Source organism: Pinus tabuliformis, chromosome 8 (genome assembly GCF_031772625.1).
Source record: "Pinus tabuliformis cultivar Carrire ecotype Pingquan chromosome 8, CPIR1, whole genome shotgun sequence".
NCBI classification, from domain to species: domain Eukaryota; kingdom Viridiplantae; phylum Streptophyta; class Pinopsida; order Pinales; family Pinaceae; genus Pinus; species Pinus tabuliformis.
In genome coordinates, this window is record NC_142294.1 from 1,240,677,234 (window position 1) to 1,240,704,366 (window position 27,133).

Sequence of the window (27,133 nt, forward strand, 5' to 3'; positions counted from 1 at the left end):
AATTTAGCAGGCTGAAATCTGAAACGCAGTCGATTATCATATTTAAGGAGATTTAAATGCTTCGAGGTGAAAACCCCTAGGAGTTGGATCATAGGCTAGAAAGTACGATCTGCAAGGCTAATATGACACTGACAGATGCGCAGCACTGTGCGTGGTTTGTGGCATCTTCGACACCACATCTGAGGACGAAGATGTCATAGTAGAAGCTCTATACCCAGGCAGAAGCCTTGGAAATGGCTATGACGTTGCATGAAACATTGATATAGGATCCGGGGTTGGGAATCCAGAAAATCCACGTGCAGCTACAAAACCTATGCTTGGAGATGCAGAGTTTGAAACATGATAGGGCGCACTGGCCAGAAGCATGTGAAGAAGTGTGGTGCATAAAATGTAAAGGCCACAGCCAAGATAAGGACCATTGTCCAGTATTTGTGACCTATTTGACAAGAGAAGGACCAATGTCGTTGAGACCAGAGGCACAAGCAAGGCCAAGTGCAGCACCTACGCTCTAGTGTGCGATCTCTCAGGTGGGAGGAAAGCACACAATAGACAACTGTCACCTATTGCAAAAGTATACAGAGACTCTACAACATCTGTTTTGCAATTTCTGTAGATTAGTGGGCCAAGATGAGCGGACGTGTCAGAGTTATGAGCTAATGATGGATAGGAACCCTTCTTATCAAATGCAGATAGAAACGCGAGGCCTCGAACCAGCCACAACAATAGCACGTGGGGGATTTCAAGAGTGAAGACGAGGATGAGGAGGAATGGGGCCCAGAAGGGGCCATGAGCAGTTAATCTGTTACAATTATGGAGGACCATGACACTACACTTGCAATTGTACCAACCCAATGAGAATATCTTGTCTGTACTGTGAGCAGTTTGGTAATGAAATGGTAGATTTTCCAATGTTGATCACACAAATGAGCGAGAAAAGGGTACTACAGTCTACTCTGACTCAAAATATCCAAATGATGAGGTCTGAACTACGTGAAGAAGACCCCAATGTGAACATGGTGCTCAGAAGCATAGCAACCACAGGGGATGATAAGGGAAAGAAACCTGAGGATGATACATGGGTTCACAAAGCTCCTATGAAGGAACTTGAGTTTGACTTGGAATGCGCAAAGGAAACGTTTATGGAAGCTAAGAAGAGCTTCACGGAGGCCTCTACTTCAGGTAGTAATGATCGACGAGCGCCGGGAATGGATCCTTCTATTCTTACTACCTTTCAAAGACATGCATTAAGTTGCTACATGACAATAAGGTGATTAAAGGATTACATGAGTTGATAACTAGGTGCGCAAGGTCAGGGGAACAACGGTTAGTCTGAAAGCTAGGAAAGCATGCATTGCACACTGGTAGGGAAATGCAGTTGATAGCGCAAATTGGTGAATATGTGATGGATCAGGTCATCCTAGACCTAGGATCAGATGCAAATGTGTTACCAAAGTAGACATGGTAACAGTGGATATCGAAGGTGCGAGCACACAGACTGACTTTGAGGTAATAGAGATTGTGGATGATAGCAACCCCTACCCCATGTTGTTAGGGATATATTAGGCCATGGATATGAATGAAGTCGTCAAACTAAAAAAGCTTAAAATTATTTTCAATAAAAAGTCCCTACACGTACTAGTTCCGCTCGATCCAGCCGAAGGGACGTGCTACATTAAACCTGTGCACGAAGATGATAGTCACGATGAGCTGGATTGCATTTACCAGATAATGGCACAAGACCAGGATCAGGTGAACCCAACTAAAGATGGGATAATCTCATGGTAGTGTGATAGTTCCTATACTTTGGATTCCGTTGAAGAAATACAACATTGGTAGAACCGATTGCACAAAGTTACAATGCTAAATTGCAACATGATGATCTGATCCCTACGGCATGTGATGACTGAAGCAAGGGAAGTCCAGTGGATGATGGGGTAACAAGAATGAATGGACCCTTAGACAAATTTGAAAGTACTCTATCGGAATAGCAGCAGTGCAGATCGCTCGCATGGGTGTTGCACACATATACGTCAGAAGGATATTGGGAATTAGCGCAAATATAGAAGACGATTACGCTTACAATTTGGAAGACCCCATGGTGGAAAAATATAGAACAGCTTGCAAGCACACCCTTGTGAATGGGTACATATTTATATAGAATAGACTGTTCTAGCGCGCAACAATATTACAATAGCAGGCCCAAACAGGATGCATTGGAGGAAGAAAGGGATCGCTCTACCAAGTGTGTAGGGGAAAGCATTCGCCGAGGTATGAAAAGTCATGAACAAGGATCAGCGAATACCATGTAAAAAAAGGAACCTGCATGCCCCAGTGGTCATATGGGCATCTACGGCACTATGCAAGAACCTGGCTGCGAAGTTGAGTCCAAGGCTGCAGAATGGTATAAGAACTGAGGTCCTTGAAGAACCTCTGCAGAAGGCTGTGGACATAAAGAGAATAGTGCATGAAGTTCGAACTGAAGAACTCATAAGACCATGCAAAGAATAATATGAAGGGATTTAGGAAGCTATTCGGTAAGGGATGTGCAACTTCGGGAACTAGAAAGAAACAAGACACTACTCCAAACGAAGAATATGATGCTGGGCGCAGAGATTAAACGGCTAGAAAAGGAACTAAAGGAGGACTTTCTCAACAAAAAACCTAGAAAGTTGCAGCCAGATATGCGCAAACCTAAGGATGAATTGAAAGAGTATGACCACAAGGCAATTGGTCGAATTCCATGGTTAAGGCAATGCATCACTCTCAAGGGAAATCAGGATAGCACACTACTTCCAGTAGCGTGCATAGCAGCGACAATAAATACCATGTCATGGGTTGCTCATCAAGACACAATATCGATGCACCAAGGGGGTGCGACCACCTAACTAACCGAAGAAGAGACAGTTTGAGCGTGCCAGACAATTGAAAGAGAGTGCAAGACTATAAAACAAATCGTTACGGAGTTGTGTGATAGCAAGGGTGCGAACAGGGTCGATATGTCACAAGGGTCGTGGTCATGTAGAAGGGGCTATGCTATCATGTGGATAAACAAGGAAGTGACCATTGACATCACTGTTGATGACAAGACATCCGAGTTAAGGAAAAAAGAAGTGGGTGGTGGGGATTTAAGACATAAATTTAGAACTAGATTTGAAACGATCTGCCCGCAGTATAACATTAATGAGCTAGAATATGGGTGGACATTTAAATTTGAATTTCAATGGGCCTATAAATCACAGATGGCTCTCCACCAAACAACCCTTGGCATGTTCAAATAAAATTGTTGCGTTATCAAGCAGGTATGAAACTAATGAATGATGAGGTCGTAAGAGCAAGCTCGTGGTTTGAAGCATTACCGAAGGATACACAGGAGTGCTTGATCAGAATCATGTCAACAACCAAGGGAGCCACGTGGAGTCATACGCCACCGATAGGGGATGCACTAGAAATCCCTAAATCACCCCAAATGCGGAGGCCTAAGAAGGACCCACAGGTAGCAAGACTGCTCCATATCTCTTTGCGGAATCTGCAGTTTATAAAACTGTCGATGGAAGAAAAGGGAAAAATAGTTAATATTGAGAGTGATGATGAGGAACAAGATCATCTGACCTTTGTCAAAGAGGTGGAACCAGAGGAAGAGATGGGAGAAGATATCCATCTAATACGTACTACAGTAAAACTGCACAAGTATGTCCCTTCATCGAAAGAAAGGGTAAAGGTACCTAATGACTTGGATGTCACTAAAAGCACACTTAACACTGCATCCCTCCCCGAGAGGGTTTTGTTCAATGGAGTGGTTGTGGGCCACATTCCCACTATGAAGTTTTAAGACTAGGACCTTGTGGATAGCGAGAAGTTTCGTCATTTGGAAACTAGCGAGCTAATGGAGCAAAGCACAGAGGGGGCCGTTACAACACTACATCTGCAGACGTGGCTACGTGGGGTGGAGGAGGCCAGACTACTCCACCTCCTATCAATTCCATGCTTTCATCGAGCCCCAATCACGATATTTGTCATCAAGAAACTGCTCTTCCTGGTGCGTGATGGGTACTTATGGCTAGAAGATCCCATTCCCATAATAACAGAGCTCATTCATAGGATTTCTCGACTTCCCTGTCCAGGAAGGAACGTTGTGGAAATAGCTGGCACAAGTGGCAACTTGACAATTGTGGAGGCCATGAAAATGAAATATAAGTTGGAGAAAAAGCAGCGGGGGTACATTATTACTAGTATTCAAGCTAAAGGGGTCTACGTTGCTACCTAGTCGTTGGCAAGAAAGGTGATGAGAAAATGCTGGGGCAATGTACCAACAACGGTCATCATGCTAGCCGAGCAAAGCGCAGAAGGGGTATAGTTCAATTGGGTGTAGTTCCTCCATGATGAGTTCTTGACAAACTATAAGGAGGCAAAAGACCAAGGTAAGACCCTCTACTATGCGTGGTTTCTCTTATCCATCCTATTGGTCATAGGTGAACTACATGAGGATAGTTAGTTTCCTCCCCTTGACCAAGATTGTACATAGGTAGAAAAATATGTGTCGCTATGGGCGATGAAAGATGTTACAAGAATGTGAGAAGCCAGGATCTTCTGGATATTGATGGAGGAAAGAATACGACCGAGGATTAACAAATGACTGTGCCTATCCGCCTCGGTATATGACTGTGTGAAGAGCTTTACAGATTTTAAATCAGATATGCACCATAGGTATATCAGGGCACGAAAGGATCCAGAGCAGAAATGGACCACGCTCCCATTCATCACAATAGATGACGATGTCTTCACAGTGCTCGACACATAGCCATAAGAATGGCATGCGCCAGATGCGATGGTGCGCGATGAGATGGAGATTGAAAGATAGAAGGTTGTCGCAAAGTTTCTAGCACAACATGAGCATAATGAATAGCTAGTTGATGAAGTACGGGCATCCCGAGAGGCAGCGAAGGCCACTGCAGAAAAGGCAACAAGAGGAGGCACCACTACAATAGAATAAGATAGAGGTCTGAATGGGACCACAGGACCTGGGATAGATAATATGCCGGAAGGTGTGGACCCAAGGACCACATCCACACACTTAAAATGGCTACACGTGATAGAAAAAATAGGGCCACAAAAGAAGAACAAGGCATCCAAGCTGGATGGGGAGCCTATCACACTGAATGAGGGTGACCTATGTGACATCCGTGATAGAGTTTGCGAAGTCACCAGGGAGGCGCTCCAAGAGGCAATGACAGAGCAGCAGATTTTGTTGGGAGCACTCACAATGCAACTTCAAGAACTTCAGGTGCGGCCTCCACAACAGGTAATGGTTGCCGCCTACGGGGCTATGGGTACATCAACAAATTAGCAGTTGCTACGGGCCAAAATGGCTAATATTGTCGCGTTGCCAGAAGGAGCACTAATAGCAGACAACGTGGAGGACAGAGCCGTGGTAGGACGGCTCACGGGACTTGGCTTAAACTTGGCTACCCCCCCATGAGAAATATTATAACAACAACAAGATGGAGTGACAACAGAGCTCCGCACTAGGGAAGGACGCACAATATAGTTGCTTAGTGAACAACGAATCAACATTGAGTAGCTAAGCCTCCAATGCGATGAAGCAATAGCACAAACTTGGTAGTTGGAGTAAATCGTTGAGGAAACATGTAGCCACGTCCCCGAGCTCAAGATTGCAGCAGACTTACCAGTAGGCTTAGGAATCCACAAATTGGCCAGTGGGTTCCACAAGGCGAAGGAAAAGGAAATGAGGATCTAGTTGGACCTCAACTTTCAGATCGCGACACTGAGGCTGAAGGCGCAACCCGCTACACCGCTGGAGGTCAGAGAATAGTGACACCATGCCATTCAAGCAGGGTTGGAAGTAGTAGAGTGTGCCATACAGGATTGCACTGGCTTGCTCGATAAGTCACTCGTCACTCTCACTTCACTATAGGAAGACCCAACACTCCAACGCCTAGAGACAGTGTTAGGTCCCTATACTACCAGTGTAACCCCTTATAGTTATTAGTACAACCCCCTTATTATATTATTGTGCCCATGTAGTCCCCATATTGTTATTATTGTGCCCCATAGAAGCCCACTATTGTTATTATTGTGCCGTTACATTATTATTGTTATCTTGGCTCTGATTATATTATGACCCTTTAGACTCCTATATATAGAAAGGGGGCCTTGTCATTTGTATCATCCAAGAATTGTTTATTTTTGTAATGTAAATGAGGTTGCCCCCTCCAAGGGGCTGAATTCTAAGGAGTTCAACTATCTTTTCTATCATTTTGTGAGCTAGTTTCATAACATTTGGTATCAAGACTTTGGATTCTAGGGTTTCACTACTCTAAACATGTCATCATGGAATTTGCAATATAACTTTTTTTCTGCGATGTTTCAGACTCTACAAAAAAAACCCATCTGGGTTGAAATCATTCTGAACCATGGGTCTGATTTTTAGATCTTTTTGCGCTATATTTGTGGATATATGATCTGAGGAAGTTGGCCTTTTTGCAGACTCCCGAATTACATTCCAAACAGGTGACCTAGGAAAAACTTTCATAACTTTTGTTTTGAGCATCAGACTAAAATTTTGTAAGAAGTTATAGAAAGAGAATGGACTATAGTTTCTTGTGTATATTTTTTAGATCCGAAGGTAGAAACAGTGACACATGGCACTTGATACAAGTTTTATCTTCTTAAAAGATATATAGTCAAGTCATCTTGGGAGATTGTGCATAACTCTTTATTGGAGAATATAAATTTGATCAGACTGGTGGCACTAGAAAGAGGATGCAGAGAGCTACTACAAGTCACAATTTCAGAACTTAAAGATCAGAAAATATAGAGTTAAAGTCATTTCAAGATCGAGCTCCTAAAATCAGGAAAAAAATGAGATGAGGAGGTTTGATGGCAAGGATCGGTAAATTGGATACTACAGATGGAGAAATATTTTGATCTACATGGGGTACCACTGTTACAAAAGATATGTATTGCATCTTCATATTTAGAACAAGATCAATTTTTATGGTATGAAGGGCTTTTTTCTCATAAACAACTTGTTACCTGGTCAATTTTCATGGAGGAAATTATAGCACATTATGAGAATACAAAGAGCAACACCTTCTTTAGAGCAACGCCACAACAATTGGAAGAAAAAAGAGAAAAAAGGCTTTGTTACAAAGTGGAGAGAAAAATTATGGAAACAAATAATTATACCCCTCATAACTATAAAGATGGAATTTTTGTTTCTCCTAGCCTTCCACAACCTACAGGGGTTACACCACAAAAATTAGAAGAAAAAAGATAAAAAGGACTTTGTTATAATTGCGATAGCAAATGCACTAAAGGTCATAATTGTTCCAAGAATAAATTATTATACATAGAGTATGAAGAGGAGGAATAAAAGGGTCAAGAAATATCAAAAGAAGAGGATATACATGAGTACGCAACCCTAGAGAAAGAAGAAATGAATCCGACCATATCTTGTAAAGCATTGGGAAGAAGTACCACTCCTCAAACTCTTAAGATAGAAGGACATATCAAGAAGAAAAAAGTTAGAAGTGAAATATCACATCAAGAAAGAAGATATGAATCCAACCATATCTTGTAATGCATTGACCAGAATTACCACTCCACAAATATCTAGATAGAAGGACATATCAAGAAAAAAAATGTTCAAGTGAAAGATCACATCAAGCATCAAGAAATGAATCCGACCATATCTTGTAAAGCATTGGAAGAAATTATCACTCTTCAAACTCTCAAGATAGAAGGATATATCAAGAAGAAAAAGGTTCAAGCAGTGAAAGATCACATCGATCATCAACAACAAATTCTCCAGCTTTTAAAGGATAACACCACTTTGGTGCAAAATCGAATGAAACAGGTAGATCAACATCATAGTGAAAAATGTTTTGATGTAGGTGATCGGGTATTTTTACTGCTACATCTCAAGCAAGCTATTTATGAGAAGGAAATGTTGGCAATACTACATGCACTTAAGAAATGGCCACCTTACCGAATGGAAAGATACTTCAAGGTAAAAATGGATCATGATAGTCCTAAATACCTTTTAGAACAACTATTATCTTTAGAAAAATAGAAAAAATGGGTCACAAATATGTTGGGTTATGACTTTCATAACATCTATAGAAAAGGGAAGCAAAATTTTGTTGCAGATGCACTCTCAAGAAAGGATGAGGATGTGGAAGCATTGTTTTGCGCTATTTCTATTATCCAACTAGATTTGATAAATGAAGCAAGGGATGAATGGAAGAAGGATGAAGAACTAGGGCCACTCATTCAAAAGTTGCAGAAGGTCCCAATTTAAACAATATTGCCAGAACTTGAAGAGGAAGGAAAAAATCATATTAGAACTTAAAGAATTCATAGAAATAAGAACCTAACAGCTACAAAATCGATCAATTTTAGTGTATCTCATAAAGTGGAAGAACTTACCTGCTGAAGATTCCACATGGGAGGACAAGAATTATGTACAGAAGAATCAAGAACTACTCAAGCATTGAAGGCAACACTTTTTGAAGGAGAGGGGCATGTTAGGTCACTATACTACTAGTGTAACCCCTTATTGTTATTAGTACAACCCCCTTATTATATTTTTGTGCCCATGTAGTCCCCATATTGTTATTATGGTGCCCCATAGAAGCCCACTATTGATATTATTGTGCCCTTATATTATTATTGTTATGTTAGCTCTGATTATATTATGACCCCTTAGACTCCTATATATAGAAAGGAGGCCTTGTCATTTGTATCATTCAAGAATTGTTCATTTGTGTAATGTAAAGGAGGTTGCCCCCTTGAAGAGGTTGAATTCTAAGCCGTTCAACTATCTGTTCTATCTTTTTGTGACTTGGTTTCATAATGGACAGAAGCGTAAGAGTTGCAGCAGGCTTACGACAATATTTGGGGGATCGTGCAGACAGTCACCCTTACTCAGTGGCTGGCCAAGATGAGGGAATCTGAGGCCTTAAAGGCCCAGGTGGACGCTGCACATAAAAAAGAAATAGTGCTTAAAGAACGTATCTAGCCTTGGCTAGAGGAAGCATTCACGGTCACCGCCAAGATCGAGGGAAAGTTGGCACACATGCAGGGCGTATATGCACTTAGGCAAGGACATGCACTGGACAATCAAACATCAAAGATACATGCACAACAGGTACAACAGATAGCAAAATAATGTGTTGCGGACGTAAGCGAAGCGCAGAGATTATTGGATGAACTTCGCATGAACATCACTGCACCAGCCAAGTGACTTAAGACGAGTCACGAAGATTATGTTGGGTGCCTGTTGGGCAAGGGATCCCTCGCATAATGGTTTTGGGGCTTAAAGCCCACATTTTTAGGTAATGGTATTATAAAGGATCCACAAAGTGCGAAGAGCAAAAAGTACAATAACTCAAGTCAAAGGGTTGTCTGCCCGAAAATAATGCAAGATAATAGAAAGAGAGTTGACCTGCCCATGGTCGGCAAACCATGGGAATGTATAAATAGAGCAAGGTTCTAGGTACAAAGGTCAGTTTTTTAGTAGGTTTTGTTTAGATCTGAAAGTATATGGGTTTCTGAAAGTGATAATCGCTTTGAGTCTGTAAGTCCAAGTTGAGGGTTGTAGTTGTAGAAGAAGCTCTGCAGCTATGTGCACAGAGGCCTGGTAGAGTCCGCAGCTATGTGCGCAGACCCTTACAACTGAGTGCGCAAGATGGAATTGAATTGTACTAGAACGAAAGATCAATAAAAGGTAAGTGTTTCTGAAATATTATGCATCTGCTCATAAATCTATGTGGTTATTCTTTTGTTATGATTTATGCATCTCTTTAAGGTTTACGTTTACGCGTTTGTCTATTTATGTTGAATGGTAAAGGAAAACGTTGGGCCCACTTAATTTAGCTCAAGATCTATAATACTAATAAGTACTATAGAGTGTAAAGACCAGTCATGCTTGTCATCCAAACCACACAAAGGTAGTTGCATAGGGAAGGCAACTGTGCAAAAGTAGACCAGCACGAAGGACTGGTTCGCGAACTGTCTAGTCTTGATCAAGACATCCCTAGGGTGTGGAAGCCTGGTTCAAGTTGAATTTATTTTTACTATATAATTTGAAATATTACGAACATAAATCAATATAATTCTCGATTTCCATATTTTTCATTTATTTATAATATTTATAATTTCAAATTGAATTTAATTTTACTGTATAATTTGAAATATTATGAACATAAATCAATATAATCACTTGATTTCCATTTTTTCATTTATCTCTCGAAATAGTTTTAAAATTTACAAATTTATTTAAAACATTCTGTAATGTAAAGATTATTGGTTTGGAAAAAATTATGGTGAAAAATAATAACAAAATGTTAATGGACAAAGATGTCTAGAATAAAACCATTTAGACATAATATCTATTTAACCTCCTTATCATTAAAATAAAATATTCGAAAAATAAAATTAAAAAATTAATTCAAGTAAACAGTAACTCTTAAGTTAGATTTTCTTTAAATAAAACACCTTGTATTTTTTTAATCACAATATAATATATAATATGAATATAAATTCTATCTTTAAGTGGTTTTAACAACAGGTAAATATTAAGAACTATGTGCTTGTTTCAATTGCATCTGACTACTCAATTACATATCGTAGTTTCATTTGGTATAAAAGTTAAAATTATATCAACAGTATAGATAATAGCTAAGTAGCCGCAAAAACAACGAAGAAAATCAACCAGTATTATTGTTTGAAATTATAACATACATCCAAAATGTCAAGCATTAATGTTTCAGTCATTAGTGTGAGATTTTTGGTTTGAGCTTCTTTGGAGCATTTTTGAGTTGGTAAGCAATTTCTTCAGGTGGAGAAGGAAGGGTGAAACCCATGCACTCACGAGTGATTGGATCCATTTTTTGAGGCAGAGACAACAACGATATAATGACGTTGTCAAATTTTGGTGGGACGAGTTCCATGGCAGATTTTGTATGACAAGGAGGCACCACTCAGATATCGTGAATCCGTCTTTAAAGTCACCCAACGCCGCTGGAACAATGAATAATAGCTTCATAGTATTACTAGTGTTTTATTAAGTTGCAGATAAAACAACTCGTATTTTTATTTATTTCCTAGGTTTCAGATTTTTCTCTTTGATGGGACGAGTTTCATCGCCGATTCTGTATCACATGTAGGCACCACTCAGATATCATGAATCTGTCTTTAAAGTCACCCAATGCCGCTGGAAGTTCCAATGAATATTGTGCCTATCAACACAAAGTCAATCATTATCTGAAACTATTATTCATTGAAGCTTCCAGCGGCATAGGGTGACTTTAAAGATGCATTCACGATATATGAGTGGCGCCTACATGTGATACAAAATCGGCCATGAAACTCGTCCCATCAAAGAGAAAAATCCCAAAATTAGTAAATAAATAAAAATACAAGTTGTTTTACCTGCAACTTAATAAAACACAAGAAAGACTGAAACTATTATTCATTGGAGATTCCAGCAGCATTGGGTGACTTTAATAACGGATTCACGATATCTGAGTGGTGCCGTCATGTGATATAGAGTCGGTCATGAAGCTCGTCTCACCAAAATTTGATAACGTCATTTTATCGCAGTTGTCTCTGGCTCTAAAAATCGATCCAACCACTGGTGATTGCATAAGTTTCACAATTTCTTAAAATCACAACTCTCATTATAATCGTTAGAAACCAATATCTTGAAATCAGATTTTTCGTTCAGAAATTCCCAACGCTCAAAATAAGAAATCAAATATTTTGCCGAGAAAGTAAAATACTTTAACGGTCAAACATAAAATACGAAATGGTACAAATCCTCAAATGTAGTCGATAAAACAAATGAAGACGTTAAATTTTCACATCAAAGCATAATACTTTAACCATCAAATACAAAATACCAAATGCAATGTCAGAAATGATCGAAATCCTCAAAACGTTAAATTTTAATGGAAGCAACGTAAATTCTTCCTAATTAAAGCTTAAATTTCGAGTTCAAAATTACTAGAATTCAAACTTGACCGAAAGTAACTTTTCATCAGGAATTAAATAGATACATAGGCAAAAACATATTCCTAATTAATAGGAATTGAATGTCAAATAAAGAGCAAATCATAACTAAGAACCTATTCTCCATTAATTTCTAACATCCCCCTTAATGGAGAAAGGGATTTTTAAACACAACTAAAATGTCCCTAATCAAATCAAACTTTAGTCTTCCTAGTGGCTTAGTGAATTGTGGTTCCTGTGTGGGAAGATCAACAGTAGTTGTAAGCCTATTAACAACCTCTAGAGAGTGCAGGCTCATGTCCATATTGACAAGTACTTTGAAATAGTGTGCTATATGTACTGAATTCATCAACTTCAGAAGCACTTCAACAACAATTACAGGATTGTTTTCAACCAATTCAGGGAGACAACGTGGAGACAACCCACAGTGATAAACAAGCTTTGGATCAGCTTCAAGCTCCATGAGGACCCTTTGCTGTTGTGTAGGCACAAGTGCTCCTTTTAGAGCTTTGCCTATCAAATCCCTAACAGCAGCTCCACGACTAGTGTCAGCACACATGCCTTTATCCCAGAGCAACTCATGATTGTTATCACGTGTAAGCCACAATAACTCTCCATTTTGTTCAGGAAGCCTGGGTGGGACTGGCCTAATCCATGGTGGTTCAAATCCTTTCAATGATGTATTATGAATCAGGTCAGCTGCTGTTGTCTCTCTATTTCCACCACCTATTCGATATTTACCTAAGGGAGTGGATTCTGGAGCCTCCTCACATATGTCAGGTAAAAAGCAATGGTTCAGAAATTTTAAAGAATCCAACACTGCAGTAAACGTCTATCTTGGAGATAATAGTGGGTACGAGATCAAGGGACATGGAGATTTCCTTGTTACTCTGCCTGACGGTAAGATCAGGAATGTATCTGATGTGTGGTATGTTCCTGGCATTAAGAAGAACATGATTTCTGTGTCCAAGATTACAGATCAGGACCTCAAGGTAGAATTTTTTAAATCTTATTGCATTATTAAAGATTTGTTGGATCAGATGAAGCCCATTGCTACAGGTATTCGCATAGGAGGACTCTACAAGTTGGATGTGAAAAGTATGCCTCAACAAGCCTTGATGACGTCAAATAAGTCTACAAATGAAGACGAACTCTACAAGTTGGCTCAAGAAATAAATACCTCAGAAGTTTCTTCTATATGTGAAGACGGAAATGAGTCTGCCTTTGTGGACATTAAGCCGGTCAATGATGTTGTTAAGGCCAAACCTGTGGACACCCCTATTGAGGTTGATGGTGGGATAGACGATTGTTACAAAACAGAGGATAGCGCCGGACAATTTGACAAACAGTTGTCTGCTCTGGAATCATATCTTGGGTTGTCTGAGTATTCTATTGCTAAAGCAAATCAGTGTATAGAAGATGCAGGTCACTCTGCGGGCTCCTTTCCAGATGAGCAGTGTTTCCTGGAACAATGGATCTTGGGAGATCTGCCAAATTCAGGAACAATGGATCTTGGGAGATCTGCTACACGTTTTTGCTACGACCAAAAAAAACAGAAAACCGACTGTAAAAACCAATGAAAGTACAGAGGAAGCTGATACAACCCAAATGAAAAAGAAACCAACGCAATTTAGAGAAGATGAAACGAATGAGATGAATCTAGCGTAATGTTGGCTTTATATCATTTCCATGTGAAACGGCCGTAAGCATTCTAACGTTTACTTTCTATATATCATTTCAATTTGAAACGGTTTTAAACATTGTAACGTTTAATTTCCATGTATCATTTCCATTTGAAACGGTCATAAGCATTCTAATGTTTACTTTATTATTATCAAATCCACTACCATCTCCTTCGAAAAATTGGTCGGAATACAGCTTTCTGTATGGAATGGGATGAGGGAGTTGACAATTTACATTAAACCGGAATGGAATGGGATGAGGGAGTTGGAAAATCGCTTAGAGAATCCCCTTTTACATTAAATCTGATTGGGAGGTTTGTTGGTTTTGTTTTTTTTATTATCAAATATGAAATTTAAATTTATATTTAGATCTTCTTTCATCTTTATCTTTACATTGAGATCTTTTTTATTCTAGAAATTAACCCAAAAAAATAGAGCATAATTTTGTTCTATATTATTAATTTTATTTATTATTTATTGTTATAACATTATATCTTATTATAAAAATTAGATAAATCTTTCATATTTACATTTTGCAAAAAATTATTATCAATTAACTTAATTTAAATAATTGAAAAAAAATACAAATTATATTTTTAACAATTAATAAATATATTATTATTTAAATTATTACTTAAACTTCTTTTTATAAACAATTTAACTTTTAGTTACTTGACATAAAAATAAAATGCAGAAAAGTCACATGGATTGTTAGAGGTATAGTCTAAGTGCCATTCTCTCAGTAAATAGATATGATGGTTTTTCTTTAAAAATGAATATTACCTTAGGATACCATATTGCTATTCACTTTACTAAATAAAAGTACGAAAAATAAATTATGAGAAAAATAAGTTATTACTAAAATTAATGTTTTTCTTTAATCTTTTAAAATTTAAATCATAATGTTTTGAGATGTTTTTCATTAAATTTTGTAGAATCTGATTTTGGAGATTTATAGATCATTTTTGTTTCATTTTTCAAATCTAAAAAGGGACATACCTTTAAGACCAAATGTTTAAGAGCATAAGAGTGGTAAGGTCCATAGGCATATGCCTTGCAAGATAAGAGTTGGGAAAGGTGAGGTATAGAAATCCTAGGAATCAAAGAAAAAGATTCGGAGAAACTAACTCAAAAAAAAAGAAAATAAGAATAATTGATTTTAATACTAATATTAATAATTAATTGTATAGTTTCTATGAATAATATATAAATAGAATAGAGATGATAGGAGTACTCATAATAAAATTAGATAATTAATATAAAATAATAAATGAGTAGAATAATTAGGTGATTAATAGTATTAACATATTAGATATAATAATAATAGTAATAAAAGGAACTAAAAAACAGAATAATAATGTGTAATATGAGTGATAAGGTTTTGGATGGTGACTCCATCCAATATCACGGATCACAGACTCACCATTTTTTGGATGGTGACTCCATCAATCATCAAGGACCACAGAGTCACCATGTTTTGGATGGTGACTCCATCCATCATGAAGGACCATAGAGTCACCATGCGAAAGATTGGAAACCTTGGACAAATCAACTATTAAGGTTTCCAATAACTAATAAAATGACTTAAAATCATATTATCATAATGATAAAATTAGAAAATGTACAAAAGACATAATGTAATTAGAGATATAAACTCTAGTGCACCTTCAAATTTACACACTAATTTTTTTTTGGCTTATATTTAATCTAGTAATAACATGTTATCATCATGAAGGTGAAGTGAACTTTCCTCTTAAACAAGCATTTGGAAGTTCCGAGTTCATATAGAGTTAGTTTTCCCCTCTAAATGTTTCTAAATGGTTTCCATAAGTAAAATGGTATAGAGACATTCTTGGATGAAGATTCATTCTCTTTTATTTTTTGAAAAACAATAATTCTCTCTATCTAAAATAGGATGAGATTTCACTATGTGTTCCACAACATTTAAACAACTTTTGAGTCTCTATAATATCCCATCGCAATGTGGTATGGCTTCCCCTTGAGAATAAAATAATGTGTTTGGGGATTATTAAGACATTTCATCATTTCCACCTAGCCCTACTAAAACTCAAGATATGTTTAATGTGAATCATGCTTATAACTCATATTAAACTCGATACCTCACATCATATGACATATGGACGTCTTTGTTATAGCTCACAACCTCCACTATACATTTTAGACCCTTTTTCTTGAGTCACTAATGGTGAACATAGTGTGTGGGTTCACTTTCTACATGTCAAGTATAGAGACATGGTTAGCCATCCATGTAACAAAGCCACAATACGATGTCTCAGATGAGACAAGGTAATTGAATGGTGTTTTTTAAGCACTACAACAAATTGGTGAGATTGACTGCAATCCCATACTTGTCATTTGACATTGCTTGATTTTTGCAGACAAATATTTCCATATCGGTAGACTAGTGTTTCAGCAATACACTTATTTGATTATTCATGTCACCTTATTTTTACAAGGTGCATGACTTTCAATTCACCCTATGAAATTAGCTCAGGCTGCAATGGTAAGTGAAGATTAGTCAAATGTTATTAGATTAATTTATGTTGCTAAGGATTTTATAAGTTTTATATTTTTCTTATTTTGTTATCATACGTGAGGAAAGTAATTTCAAATAATGATTTTTTCCAATGAGACATTCAATAAAAATTATCTAGCTAACATTTGATTCGGTATTACAGGTGTTTGAGATGACATAAAAAAAATAACATGTTATCCATTACTATCACAAGTTGCTTTAACTTTTGGTTTCTGAACATAAGTTTACTTTAGTTATGGTTGAAAGGTCTCGAAACTTTAAATTTCAAAAGTAATATTGTAATAAATATTGTAGACAATTTTATTTTATTAATAATAAATAAATAGATACAATTTGATGAGCGATGTTTATGAGTATGGATTTTAGATTTTATATGAGGTGGCTCTACTTGATTTATGACAAGCTATGAATGGAAAATACAGAGTCGAGGAATTTTTATTCTCTAAAAATAAATTTGAAAGGGGGATAAACAACATATATTCAGGGGGCATGTATCACAAAAGGGATATGGCCTCATGGTGGAACAAGTCCTAGGAAATAAATAGTTGTTAGTGGGATATTTTCCACATGTTATGAGGCTACGAAGGATCAACAATGAATTTATAAGTACCCGAGGAAGAGAGAGGAGTCTCATGTTGTGAGAGAATAAGTGAAAGGTTGAGCTTGATCTCTGAATACCACCATCTAATACTTGAAAGTGAAAATCCACAGAGCTAAAATAGGTGTGAGGAAATCATCTCTATAAAATCACAACCCAAGGCTTAGGGTTGTGTTGGTAAAGAGATTTGTCTTATTAATCTACTACAGATAGGTGGAACATCCCCCATAGATTTGTATCATCCATATGGTTGTTGGTTCATCCCATCCTTAATGCATGTGTTCAAGTAGTGATTTCAATTCATCACTATTGATGTTACATGTAAGATATATTAAATCATGCAGAAGTTTATAAAATAAGGTTGCTTAGAATGCTAGTGCCTTTTTAAGAAAATTGACAAAAATGAATATCTTGTAGGCTTTACTACCAATCATTATAACCTTTAAGAGAAGGTTATTATCCCACCCAAGAATGTCATATCAATCTTATTGTCTACAAATTTTCAACGTTAAAAAGAAATATGGATAATATATAAAGCTAAATGGTTGTTCACTAGATTGATGGGAATTTGAATGGTTGATGGGAAGGGTTAAAAAAAATATACACTATAAAAAGAAATTAGATTTATGTCTTGCATATTAGGAAATACCAAGATAGTCCCAAATGGAAGCCACTTGAATTTCGATAAAATTCTAAATCTTCCTTCATTGCTTGTCCAGAAAGAATATGCCAGGCCTAGAATATTACATGTGGAAGGATTACACATCCTCCTAGACTTAACACAAATGTGATGTATTAGATTAAATTATAGATATAAGTGACAAACGTATTGAGAAGAGTATATGCCAAAACTATAGCATAGGGATAAACTCAATGTTGTTTATTGAATATCATAAAACAAGGGAACTAATGGTAATAACATTTATGAATGGAAGCTAAGGATAAATGTAAAACCTATGATGTTTCCTACAAGAAACTATTTAGACCATGCAAACTCCATGAATCAGAATAAATCCTTGAGCACACCAATTAAAGGGCAAGTTACAACCTAGAAGCATGATATTCTTAGGAAAGGTGGGATGCCCTATGAGGTATGTTGTGTCGATAACTAAGAAAAGTGGATACAAGGATAAACCTAGCGTGCAACTATTCACTCCAAAAGCAAGAAAAAAACAAATTTTATGCATTCCTAGAGTTTTAGCCACAATGGAAAAGTAAAACCACATTCCTAATGTGAGAAAAACATGGTCATGGTTCCTTAAATACAACCCTAAATTTATTTTTATTATCAACATCTAGCGGGGGCAGGGGAGGGGCCAAAACTCAAATAAGATCCCAAACTCAAAAGTGTGGAGAATAATAAACAATGCGTACACTTTATATTAGAATTTATACACATTTAGAGTGTTGTAAACAGAATCAATATTATATAATGGAATAATGATAGGGCTATGGTATGATACCCTTACCCTCTCCATTGCTAAATAGACTCACAAAAGAACCCATTAGTAAATAACCATAAAACAATATTAAACTAAATGATGTCTTTCCATTTCTCCAAGGGAATGGATAAGTAATATGATAAGTATGAAGAACGGGATCCTAGTGTGTTAACCCTCTTTGACGTATTTCATTACAAAAAAAATGTCTTACGGAGACCCAATAACCATATAAACTAGAGATAGCTGAAAATGAGTCCATTCACAATAAGTGAAAATAGAAGCCATGCAAGGAGATGGTTGAAAAACAAAGCAAGGGAAGGAAGTTATCATTATCTGATCATCATACTAAGGGAAAGTATTTGGGAAGTACGTCCATGGGACGACATACATCCCCTCCTTAGTTTATATCTTAGCATTATCAGAAACTCACCCCCAAATAACGAACCTCCTGCCCAAACCATGCCAAGAAGAATTTAGTGTCTTAGAAAAATGAAAAGAAAGTGAAAAATAAAAATAGATAGAAAAAAAAGGTAGTTATTACCCACCTTGCTTCCCATTCCTTTCAAATCCTCTACATAGTGTAGGAAAGATAAAGTTAATCCAATTTTACATTTCATAGAAAGAATAAAACTTGATGTGGGTAATCTCGGTTGATTGCAATCTGAGATTTGGGATGCATAAGAGGGAAGGGGGAAAGCTAAAAATAAAATGAAGAAAATGGATTGTAGGAAATTAGTAACGGAATGAAGGAAAACAATTCACAGAGTCAAAAAAAAATTGGGACAATAGTAATGAAAACTCTAGAACCATAACTTTGAAAGGATATGTTCAAAACCTAATTTCAAAATGTGCTTACTGAGGAAGCCAGTCCATTTTCCACATTTCAATTACCTATTAAGCTTCAGATCACCTTTGTTAAAAATGACAAAAAAGGTTTCTATTAAGCCCATAGAAAACATTGCATTTAGGACAAGAAGGGGAATCAACATTAGTCAATTATTTAAGAGCCGAAATACCATTTGAGCACATGAACATAGTGATAAGTAAGCATAAATTAAACCCAAGTGTCATGCGAGACACTACATCGAACACATATCCCCCTGGTATAACATAAAACCTTGTTGAAATCAATTGAGGGAAAGGGAAAACCATATGAGGGTGGGGTTAGCATATAATCTTCCCCATTGTGCCTCAATGAGTCACCAAATAACATGGTAGAGTGAATTTTTTTATCAAAATTTATAAGGTAACAAAAGTCAACCTATAGTCAATAATAAACTTAGATAAGGACAACTCATAAGCTAAGTTATATCTTGTGTTAAAACCAAAAAAAAAAAATTAGGAGAGCTATTAAGAGAGGTATCAGAAATGGTATCAAACAACTTGTTTACAACACTTGGACCTACATGGGCGTAAAATAAAAATATAATAACTAATAAGTTTTATTACAACTCTTACATGTTAAATGGTTGAGGAGGGAGAAGGAGAGGCTCTGTATTGAAGCCGTGAAGGGAGGGAACATCATTGAGGTAAAGAATCATGAAAAGGGATATCTATTGAAATACTAATCTCTAGGAATCATGATATCCAAGATATGTAGTAATTCCTTTAAGAAACTATTAACGGGATGAAAACTAGAAATAGATAAGCATAGAATAGATAACAAACAGCTATTGAGGAGGTAGGTAGAGTAAAATAAAATGTAAGAAGAGCAATAGAGGATGAATTCAATAATGTTAAAAAGGTCTAATGATAAAAAAACAATGAGAAATAATGGGTAGAACTATAATATTAAGGAAAGGATTCCAAAGGAATGAAAGGAAGATTTAAAAATAAATGATCCACCTAATCTAGGAAATGAATTATCAAATTAAACTAACATAAAAAATGTGACCACTAAATCATTAGAAAATAGTGAACAAAATGAACAAAATCAGATGATAGAGTATACCAGTCATTAACTTTTAACTTCCTACCCAAGACCTTAAGAGCAAAAGAACAAAACATAAGAACAGGAGAGCCACCCGGCCAGAAATTACTGTGATGAACCGGCATGATTCAGGGACAATGGCTCTTCCTCCCTTTCCAGACTGGGCGATGCTAACCAGGTAACATAGCCATCATCATTCAGAACTAGCTCACCATTGGGATGAGTAACCAGGTGCAGGACTCCAGAATATCTGTGAGAGGGACCACAAGGTGGAGCATCTTCCTGAGCTGGAGTTGAGTTCTGAATCTGTTCCTGAACCAGGGCACTTTCTTGAGCTAGATTCGGAAGCGGAGCTTGTTCAGGAGCCGAAGGGTCTTCTTGCTGACGGTCCGCACGATAAACACGCCCGGAAAGATCCCCAAGCAAGATACTGTCATCTTGAGAAGGATCATTATCAGAAGGAACTGAGCTGGAGGGATTACCTTCCTCTTCTGAAACAGAAACAGTGAAATTGATAGTAATAATAGGCATGTTGACCTCACTCTGGAGAGAGAAACTGGATGTCTGAAATGATCTGTTCGGACGAGCCCTCTCAGGTTCCAACAACAGAGAGGATGGTGGAATTGAAGAAATAGGATTAACAATCGGGGGTGCGGGACGAGCTCGACCTCCCCTATTGCCAAAATTTCTGCCCCTCCAAGGGATGCCATGCCTACGCATTTTGAATGCAAGCGCAGAGAGCTGATGAAGGAAAATGGAGTGCCAATAACCCAGAACAGAGGGAACTCTGTAAACCTCCTAAAATCTCCCGCGCCAGACAGACATAATAATGCTCCAAGACGGGAGCGGCTTGGTTTTAAAGAACTCTGATACATTAATGCCATGACCCGGTTGCAATACCCAGAACCAAAGCGTCGTCATGGTTTCCATGCGCGAAATCAATTCGAACCAATTTCGAGACTGCTCCATAGTAAATGCTACCGCCTTGAGCCTATAAATCCCACCTAGATCCTGTACCATGCAGTACACCATGATGCCAGCAACGAAGCCAGCTGTCGAATCAGTGTGGCTTAACATTGATACCTGGAGGGAGCACCCGCATCCGGGTATATAAAGTTCACATCATTATACATAAAAGTATTCTCATTTTTAATTTTATTAAAACTTTGATTTAATTTCTATAGAAATATTTTTAGTAGTTGAGGGTTTAGATATATCTCAAAACTACTTATAACATTTTTCCTTTTAGATTCGATTGAAAAAATGTTATCAAATTAAATTAATATAAGATATTTCGATTGTGAAATAACTTATGGTTTTTGGGCATGTGGTACTAATAATTCATGGTATTGGCCCATGGTATTATGCAAATCATATTTGCAAATTAATAATATCTATTTTCAAGTGGGGGCCAATATTCATAGTTAAGAATCTTGTCATATTGTTATAAAAAAATTTGAATGCGAAATAAGTTATGATTTTTTGGCATGTAGTATTGAGAAGCCATGGTATTGGTCCATGGTATTGTAACAAAATCTATTCACATGTTCATAATATGAATGGAAAAGTGGGGGTTAATATCTATAGTTAAGGATCTCGTGATAAGCCATGGTATTGGCCCATGCTATTATCAGAAATATTATTTACAAGTTAATAATATATCTGGTAAAGTGAGGATGAATATCCATGGTTAAGAAATGTTTCGCGTTGTTAATAAAATATTTTGATTGTGAAATAATTCATGTCTTTCAGGGTCTGTTGTATTGGTAAGTCGTGGTATTGGCCCATGATATTGTAACAAGGCCTATTTACAAGTTAATAATGTCAACTGTAATATGGGGGTCAATCTCTGTGGTTAAATTTTTTGTCATATTGCTATAAAATATTTTGGTTGTGAAATAAGTTATTGTTTTTGGGAATGGGGTATTTATAAGTCATGGTGTTGGCCTATGGAATTGTAACTAATCCTATTCACAAGTTAAATTAATTGTAAGATACTTTTCCTTTTTTTCAACATTATTTTTCTTTGATTTCGTTAAGTGGGGATTTTTTGGAATGATAATTTTGAGCTCTTTATCTACACATTTAAGTGTCTCACATTTTTGAAAATGTTGATGTGAGGTGGTTTTGTGATATGAAACTGTAGCAAGTGTCAACTACTTTTGTAGTACTTGTTTGTGACACGATATAAATTATCTATAACAAATTGAATTTTATTATTTTTATTAATTTAACCTTTTATTATTAATTGATAATACATTTTAATGTTGAAATTTATCATTTTAACTTTTTATTATTAATTGAAGCAATATTTAAATGTTTAAACTCATTTCCAATATCACTTTTATTTTTTTTATTAAATTTTAATAAAACCAACATTTAAAATTATTTACATACTTGCACTACACTTTACACGTGCACATATACTTTAAATTGTAGACCCGCCTTTTAACAAAATAAATTTCAGTTATATAAATAATTCAAAAATATTTAAAAATTCAAAAAATACTATATTTGAAAATTAATTTATTAAAATAAACATTAGAAAAAATTAACTATTGCGATCAGACTTGCAGAGCTGCCTCTCAGCAAAATAAATTACAATTACATAAATAATTTAAAAATATTTAAAAAATTCAATTTCAAGGCTTATATATATAATATTTATAATTTCAATTTCAATTTAATTTAACTGTATAATTTGAAATATTACGAACATAAATCAATATAATCACTTTATTTCCATTTTTCATTTAACTTTTGAAATAGTTTTCAAATTTACAAATTTATTTACATTATTTTTTGACTATTTTATTGTTTCAAAATTCATACAATAAAATTAGTATATTCTCTTAAGACATTTTGTGGAGTAGGGATTATTGGTTTGAAAAAAATTCTGGTGAAAGATGATAACAAAACGTTAAGGGAAAAAGATGTCTGAAATAAAACCATTTAGACATAATATCTATTTAACCTCCTTATCATTAAAATAAAATTTAAAAATTAATTCAACTAAATAGTAACTCTTTTTTGGGCCATGGCACAGGTTCCTCTTAAATTAGATTTGATTTAAATAAAACACCTTGTATTTTTTTAATCACAATATATCATATAATATAATATAAATTCCACCTTTAAGTGGTTTTAACAACAGGTAAATATTAAGAACTATGCACTTTTTTCAATTACATCTGACTACTCAATTACATATCGTAGTTTCATTTGGTATAAAAGTTAAAATTATATCAACAATATAGATAATAGCTAAGTAGCTCGAAAAATAACGAAGAAAACTATACCATACATCCAAAATATCAAGCATTAATGTTTCAGTCATTAGTGCGAGATTTGTAGTTTGAGCTTTTTTTTCAGGTGGAGAAGGAAGGGTGAAACAGAATCGGCCATGGATGCAAACTGGAAATAGATAAGCATAGAATAGATAACAAACAGCCATTGAGGATGTAGGTAGAGTAATATAAAATGTAAGGAGAGAGATAAAGGATGAATGCGACAATGTTAAAAAGATCTAATGATAAAAGAAAATGAAAAATAATGGGTAGAGCTATAATATTAAGGAAAGGATTCCAAAGGAACAAAAGGAATATTTAAAAATAAATTATCCACCTAATCTAGCAAATGAATTTTCGAATGAACCTGACATAATAAATGTGACCACTAAATTATTAGACAATAGTGAACAAAATGAACAAACACTTTGAGAAAAAAGAACAATGTAGAAGAACTACAAGGGGAATTTCAAAAATTGATGCCATCAATTTTTGAAAGAGATTCTAAAGAGAGAAAAGCTCATGGTTGAGTATTATAAGAAAATATTTTCATCTTTATAAATATTCTAACAACCCAAAAGCTAGGCTTACTAAATACCAATTAAATGGTGAATCCAATATTTCGTGGGAGAATACCAAAATTTCTAATGTAATTAATAAAAAGGAGACAACATGGAAACATTATAATGAGGAATTTGAGGGTTAGATATAACTCAAAAACTACTTGTAACATTTTTTCCTTTAGATTCCATTGAAAAAATGCTATCAAATTAAATTAATATAAGATATTTTGGTTGTGAAATAACTTATGGTTTTTGGGCATGTGGTACTAATAATTCATGGTATTGGCCCATGGTGTTATACAAATCATATTTTCGAATTAATAATATCCATTTTCAAGTGGGGGTCAATATTCATAATTAAGAATCTTGTCATATTGTTATAAAATATTTTTAATGTGAAATAAGTTATGATTTTTTGGCATGTAGTATTGATAAGCCATGGTATTGGCCCATGGTATTGTAGCAAAATCTATTCACATGTTCATAATATGAATGTAAAAGTGGGGGTGAATATCTATGGTTAAGGATCTCGTGATAATCCATGGTATTGGCCCGTGCTATTATAGGAAATTTGTTTACAACTAAATAATATATATGGTAAAGTGGGGATGAATATCTCTGGTTAAGAAAATTTTGGCGTTGTCAATAAAATATTTTGATTGTGAAATAATTCATGTCTTTCATGGTATGTTGTATTGGTAAGTCATGGTATTGGCCCATGATATTGTAACAAAGCCTATTTACAAGTTAATAATATCCATTGTAATATGGTGGTCAATCTCCATGGTTAAAAATTGTCCTATTGCTATAAAGTATTTTGGCTGTGAAATAAGTTATGGTTTCTGGGAATATGGTATTTATAAGCCATGGTGTTGGCCAATGGAATTGTAACAAATATTATTCACAAGTTAAATTAATTGTAAGATGTTTTACATTTTCTTCAACATTGTTTTTCTTTGATTTCGTTAAAATTTAGTGGGGATTTTTCGGAATGATAATTTTGAGCTCTTCATTTGCACATTAGCTGTCTCGCATTTTTTAAAATGTTGATGTCGACATCAGGGATTTTTTTATATGTAACCGATTGCAAGTGTCAACTACTTTGTAGTACTTGCTTTTCACTCTATATAAATTATCTATAACAAATTGAGTTTATTAATTTGACTTTTTATTATTAATTGAGCCCAAATTTAAATGCGCATTTCAAGTGTCCACATGGAGATAGTTTTGCGGTATGAAGATGTAGCAAGTGTCAACTACTTTTGCAGTACTTGTTTGTCACATGATATAAATTATCTATAACAAATTAAATTTATTATTAAATTATTATTTTAACTTTTTATTATTAATTGAGCAAATATTTAAATGTTTACCCTTATCATTTTAACTTTTTATTATTAATTGAGGCAATATTTAAATGTTTAAACTCATTTCCAATATCACTTTTATTTTTTACTATATTTTAATGAAACCAAAATTTAAAATTATTTACGTACTTGCGTTACACTTTACACTTACACATCTATTTTCACTTGTAGAGCCACCTCTTAACAAAATAATTTTCAATTACATCAATAATTCAAAAAATACTATATTATTAAATTAATTCATTAAAATAAAGATTAGAAAAGGTTAACTATTGTGATCCCGTATTACCATCATATATATATATATATATAAAATAAGTGCCAGGAACTTAACCTTTTATAAGTTTCAATAATAAGGGGATTATTTTTTCATAGGATTTACGGCTTATATTTATAATATTTATAATTTCAAGTTGAATTTAATTTTATAAATATTATGAACATAAATCAATATAATCACTTGATTTCCATTTTTTCATTTATCTCTTGAAATAGTTTTAAAATTCAGAAATTTATTTACATAATTTTATTTTTTTCTTAAAGATTATTTTACTATTTCAAAACTCATACAATAAAAATTAGTATATTCTCTTAAAACATTCTGTAGTGTAAAGATTATTGGTTTGGAAAAAATTCTGGTGAAAGATGATAACAAAACGTTAAGGAACAAAGATGTCTGGAATAAAACCATTTAGACATAATACCTATTTAACGTCCTTATCATTAAAATAAAATATTCGAAAAATAAAATTAAAAAATTAATTGAAGTAAATAGTAACTCTTTTTTGGGCCATGGCACAGGTTCCTTTTAAGTTAGATTTGCTTTAAATAAAACACCTTGTATTTTTTTAATCACAATATAAATAATTTGAATGTGAAATAAGTTTTCATTTTCTGGCATGTAGTACTGATAAGCCATGGTATTGTAGCAAAATCTATTCACATGTTCATAATATGAATGGAAAAGTTGGGGTGAATATCCATGGTTAAGGATCTCGTGATAAGCCATGGTATTGGCCCATGCTATTATAAGAAATTTTATTTACAAGTTAATAATATATATGGTAAAGTGGGGGTGAATATCCATGGTTAAGAAACTTTTGGCATTGTCAATAAAATATTTTGATTGTGAAATAATTCATGTCTTTCAAGGTATGTTGTATTGGTAAGTCATGGTATTGGTCCATGATATTGTAACAAAGCCTATTTACTAGTTAATAATATCCACTGTAATATGGGGGGTCAATCTCCATGGTTAATAATTGTCATATCGCTATAAAATATTTTGGTTGTGAAATAAGTTATTGTTTTTGGGAATGCGGTATTTATAAGCCATGGTGTTGGCCCATGGAATTGTAGCAAATCTTATTCACAAGTCAAATTAATTGTAAGATGTTTTTCATTTTTTTCAACATTGTTTTTCTTTGATTTCATTAAAATTTAGTGGGGATTTTTTGGAATGATAATTTTGAGCTCTTTATATGCACATTTAAGTGTCTCGCATTTTCTAAAATGTTGATGTCGACATCAAGGTTTTTTATTTATATGTAACCAGTTGCAAGTGTCAACTACTTTGTAGTACTTTCTTGTCACACTATATAAATTATCTATAACAAATTGAATTTGTTGGGCACCGGATCCCCCACATAATGGTTTTGGGGCTTAGAGCCCACA